Raw genomic sequence first — 6,000 nt, forward strand, 5'->3', positions numbered from 1 at the left:
TTGGGCTCTCAGAAAACTGAAAGTAGACAGGCTAATGGTCTCACCACATAAGGTAGGTTTGTATATTCAAATGCTAACTTTGTCCAATAAATATGCTTCTACTATTGGAAGGGGGAGGCAGAAGGGACAAATTAGCCATCCCTTTTAAAAGAACTCCCTTAATTGGTAAATCTAATAACATTCAGAACTCCCTACGTGCTCTCTTACATAATGTATTTGCTGTACTCAATTTTCCACCGAACGTGCACATTTCTCTTTTAAAAAGCAGATGTTTTCTATCTAGTGGAGCTTTTAAAAGGGGATGAGCCTTGTCAGGGATTCTGTTCCACTCACAAACCCTTCCTAAGTGATGTGTATTGTGTCTAGAAGAATCTCCACAGAAGATCATGTTCTAATAATCTTTAAATCTACCATGTATGATATATAAGGCTAGCAGGAGAGTTAATTGGTTTAAGAATGGATCACAGAGAACTGGGATGGAACAGTTGCAGTGAGTTACATCAGTTCCATCTGAAACAGAACGTGTGGGTTACAAGTCCGGAAGATGCAGATGCAGTCTTTCAGAGCAGAAGATGAGTGAAGCCAAACGTGGGCCACAGCATGGGCACCTCTTGATAAAGTTGCCAGCTTCTTTATAAACATGTGCAGCTGTTTAAAGCACAGGGCCCAACAGACAAAAATTAGACGCTGAATTAGAAGCAGAAGCTTTCCTCACTGTTGCTTCTCTGCATGCTAGGAAAAGCTTCTTGATTTCATTTTCTGCAGAGTAGTAGTAAGCCTAAACATAAATTATGGCTCCAATCCCACTGCTGTCATGGGCAGCAAGACTCATAAACAACTGTTGAGTCCAGTGGTAGACAAACATGTAAATAAGTCTCCAATGATTCATCAGACCAGCTCATTAAGTCTCAGATGAACAGTATGATGAAGATGGGGATTATTTCATTAGTCTATATCTGCATTAGCAACTTATGTTGCTGGATATCTTCCTTGGTGGATAAGGATATTATATTATGCTTCTTGCAAAACCATTGGTGTGTCCTTCATTCCTGTTGTACTTTTGCTGTGTCCAGTTCTGGACAGCACCATTTAAGAAGTATATTGGCAAGCTGGAGCGTGTGCAGAGGAGGGTGAGTGAGATGATCAATGGTCTGGAATCCAAGCCTTATGAGGAACGGTTGAGGGAATTAGGGATGTTTAGCCTGGTAAAGAGGAGATTGAGAGGAGATATGATAGCCATCTTCGAATATCTAAAGGGTTGTCACATGCAGGATGGAGCAAGCTTGTTTTCTCCTGCTCCAGAGGCTAGGACCCAAGTAAATGGATCCAGGTTACAAGAAAGGAGAGTCCAACTAAACATCAGTAAGAACTTTCTGACAGTAAGAGCTGTTTGACAGTGGAAGAAACTCCCACAAGCGGTTGTGGACTCTCCATCCTTGGAGGTTTTTAAGCAGAAGCTGGATGGCCATCTGCCATGGGTGCTTTAATTGAGATTCCTGTGTTGCAGGGGATTGGACTAGATGACCCTGGTATCCCTTCCAACTCTACAGCTTTATGAACTGTGATAATCATTTAGTCCTATCTTTCTAATCTCCCTTCCTTTCATTCTGCAGGAGCTAACAGTGAAGAAGAGATATGAAGCCATTTCATGTTACAGAGGGAAAATAGGACTTTCTGACTGGTTCAGTAAATTGATATGATCAACTCTTCTCCTGTGCCTTTTATAGCTTGGTACACATAAATTTAGGAATGAAGTGTTACCTGCCTGTTTAATCTGTGCCAGCAAAAAAGTTTAACCCACAAAAATTCTCTGTGCTAGGCTGCTTGCAGAAGTACAGGATCAAATGGAAGAGAGGGATGAGATATTCTCAGCAAAGTTTAAAGGCTCACACCTGGATATATTCAAGATTAAAATTACAAAAGGAGGAGGGGAATAAAATCCACGTTAAGAACATTTGATGTTGCTAATTTTTATTTCTCATCGTACCGTAATTCACTATAGCAATGACAAACAGCCATCCTTTTTTAGTTTTAAAACAGGAAGAGTTATTTAGTGCCTTTGGCATCATGCAGTCCTTTTAACTGCTTACAACCATTCAACTGGTGAATTAGTGAGCTATCTACATACAGTGTTCTCCCGAGGAATAGTCAGAAGTAGAAACTACAAAAAATGTTGCAGCATGGAGGGCTCTTGACCATGGCTCTGGCCAGCCATGCCTTCTAGGAATCTCCATTCCATTCACCTATTCTTCCCCCATTTTTTGCCTCCCCACTCCAGTCAGTCAGCATTCCATGGTCACTTATAAGCTCTGTCATTATTGGGCTAGACTTTGTTTGAAGGGTGTCATCTTTGCCCACCTCCCTGTTTTTATTTCTGCGAACCCTGGGGCTTTACCAAGCACTTTGCTACCTTCCTTTTCTTTTTCAGTGCGCCTGTTTTAGCTACAATCCTGTTGGCATTCACCCTCTGAATTAGTCACTATTAGAGGGAGATGGTGACCGTGTGTGTGTGTGTGTGTGTGTGTGTGTGTGTGTGTGTGTGTAGAGGAAACCTCTGAGTAAAAATGAAAACAATCCTACTGGAATTTTCTTAACTTGTGTCCATTGCTACTGGAATGTGCAAATAAGCCCTCGGTTCCTTGTTCAAATAATAATTTTAAAAAGTCACTAAAATAAGTCTCTGCCTTTGTGAGGGTTGCTACTACTAAATCACCACATCAATGTGGTGTACACATAACAGCCTTAAGCATTTCTTAACAGCTTTCCACCCACAGCAGGAGTTCTGCTTCGCACATGCTAATAGTTGCTAATTTTCCCCTTGAGGAGGGTTAGATCTGTGCAATGAAAAGGGATGGCTGCTGGTCCAGCCCCTTGGGGACAATTTATGGGACATTTGAACTAATATTTGTCTAACCTGCCACGACCTGTGTGGGAGAGGATTTTTTAGACACAGCCTTCAAGTGCATTATTACTGCACAGGAGACAGGCCAGACTGACCCAGCCAGCAGCAGCCAGGGGCGGTGAATGCTGTGGAAAGAGGGGGATGGAATTGTTGTCTTAAAATCTTGGCTGATGATTCAAGGCAGGGAAATGCGACAGTCCCCCAGTTAGCTGCAGCAAGACTGAAAGGGGGGGGGGACAGTCAATGCAGACATCAAACCTGTAGACAGTAAACCAGTACTTAATTTGTTAATCAGCAATAGGTTCAGGTAAGCTAGCATGATTTTTTTAAAAATGCAGTTAACTTGTATTCATTTATAAATAGCCTATGAGGGAAAACAGATTGCATAAGCAGAGTCTACAGATTCAGGAATTTCAATTTGGACACATTGGCAAATGCATGAGGATACTATTACACTCAGAAATATCCATGAGGCCTCTGTGTGAGAAACCTTTTGCATTCTCACAAAGAAATGCAAGAGAATACAGTACAGTGGAACCTCGGTTTATGAACACCTCGGTTTATGAATTTTCGGTTTATGGACGCTGCGGACCCATCTGGAACGGATTAATTCACTTTGCAATACTTTCAATGGGAAAATTCGCTTCAGTTTATGAACGCTTCAGTTTATGAGCAGACTTCCGGAACCAATTACACCCATGCTTCGGGTTAAGTACGCTTCAGGTTGAGTACTCCGCGGACCCGTCTGGAACGGATTAATCCACTTTCCATTACTTTAAATGGGAAAGTTCGCTTCAGTTTATGAACGCTTCAGTTTAAGTACTCCGCGGACCGTCTGGAACAGATTAATCCACTTTCCATTACTTTCAATGGGAAAGTTCGCTTCAGTTTATGAACACTTCAGTTTATAAACAGACTTCCGGAACCAATTGTGTTCATAAACCAAGGTACCACTGTATTGACATCGAGCATTTTTCAAAGGGCAGTACAGTACAATTCCTAGTGTGACTGGCAAGTCCCACAGGAGAATGTAAGTGGGAGAGTGTCCTCCAGAAGTTTTGAACGGCAACTCCCATCAGTGGGTCATTGTGAGGTAAATTAATGTTAGCTTCTTTCTTTCTTGAAGTACCGCTGGGCAAGGTGGTGGAAGTTTTTGAAAAAGAGAGCAGAGTATGAGAAAAGTATTTCACCCCTTTAATTCAGGTTTGGTGCAATGGGTAATTTACACCAGGGCCACTTCTGCCTGTGTTGAGAAATTGCCAGCAGCTAAATTCTTCCAAGGTGCTTTCTTGCGGCAAGCTGAGTTTTGGTGCTACTTTGAGAAAATGAGTAAAGCAGCCGGCCTAGTCCCACTATTATGCAGATTGAGGCAGCAGCTTCAGGTGGCAGGAGTGGGGAGCAGGAAGTGATAGCAAGGTATTGGGAAGACATATTTGCCATATGGCTCTGTTCTTCCAAGTTAGCCTGATGCCCTCTGGTGCAGTGGAGGATGTGAGATTTCCAAATTGATCGCCTAGCAACATTGATGCAAGGCCCACTAGGCACATGCCCAAGACCAGGCATCCCCAAACTTCGGCCCTACAGATGTTTTGGACTACAATTCCCATCTTCCCCGACCACTGGTCCTGTTAGCTAGGGATCATGGGAGTTGTAGGCCAAAACATCTGGAGGATTACAGTTTGGGGATGCCTGCCCAAGACTCTCACTCCACGTAGAACCTACAATGCAGGACCCACTGGAATACTGTTGTCATATCATATGTAGAGTGGTGCCTCTGGTTACAAACTTAATTAGTTCTGGAGGTCTGTTCTTAAGCTGAAACCGTTCTTATCCTGAGGGGCGCTTTCACTAATGGGGACTCTCGCTGCGCGTGCGCCTCCGCCGTGCAATTTCTGTTCGCATCCTGGGGCAAAGTTCGCAACCAGGAGCAGCTACTTCTGGTTAGCAGAGCTTGTAACCTGAAGCATTCGTAACCAGAAGCGCTCGTAATTAGAGGTACCACTGTTCTGCCTGATAGGGGATGCTGTGGTAATGTGGAAACCTGATGCTCACCCCTGTACTCCACTGTATGTACAACATACAATGAAGCTCTGTGAACACAGTAGTTACAATTCTTTTTCTATCAGCAAATCACAGTCTACAACTCCTTGATTCCATCCCATCCTTGAAATGATGAGCAATGTTTATTGATAGTCACGAGAACCATGTAAATATCTCATCACTGGAGGGCACTCTACTAATTTGAGTTCTTCAGGCTTCCCAGCTAAATGCCTGCTATCCTCCATATGAGAGAAAGGGGGACATGTAGAACACCCCTTCCAGCTTGCAATTCTGTGGATTCAACAATTGCTTCTTAAGTGAAGAATAACCTTCAGGCTCAGCACATATGTAATAAGCAGAGACAAATAAGTTCAGCTACCACCGCAGAATTACAACACTAGAGAACAATTTGCTGCATTCCTTCAAAGGCCTGTATGAACCCAATCTCCTAAATAAGTACCAGACACCAAGTGCTCCGTAAGCAAACAGAGCCCCCGAAGTGCATAAATGAAATAAGTAAAAAGCTTCACATTACATATAAACCAGCCGTTTGCACCTTGTTATTAATGGTCTTGACTGTGACCTCTGAACCCAGCCTTGCTTTCGAGTCACGAATCCGCAAGTCTTGGCACCTTTGCAATAATTCCTAAATGCAGGAGAAGAATAAATAAAACTGTCCAACTTTAAATTAGATCCAATAAAACAGAATTTAGTTTCAAGCAAAACTGCATCATGAAGCTCTTTCATGGAGGAACTCCATCCAGAGATGACTGGCTGCCTGAAAACAATGCAAAAAACAAACAAAAAAACCCCAGCCCAATTGGCTTGGATTATTTGGTTATCAATTTATTTTAAAAGAAGTAACATTTTTGGTATTATCTAATCAGAACTGAACTGACCACTATACTGAGTGGGGTAAGGGAAGAATACTATGAGTAAAGAGTAACCAGCAGAGCACAACCATTTTCTGTTTGCTGTTCATGGTATGGGAGTTGGTGCTGCATGGCCCATTAGATCCTTTAGCAACCTTTTGTATCTTTGACCCTGAGTGTGCTGAT

This window comes from Zootoca vivipara, chromosome 7 (genome assembly GCF_965207765.1).
Source record: "Zootoca vivipara chromosome 7, rZooViv2.hap1.1, whole genome shotgun sequence".
In the NCBI taxonomy this organism is placed as follows: domain Eukaryota; kingdom Metazoa; phylum Chordata; class Lepidosauria; order Squamata; family Lacertidae; genus Zootoca; species Zootoca vivipara.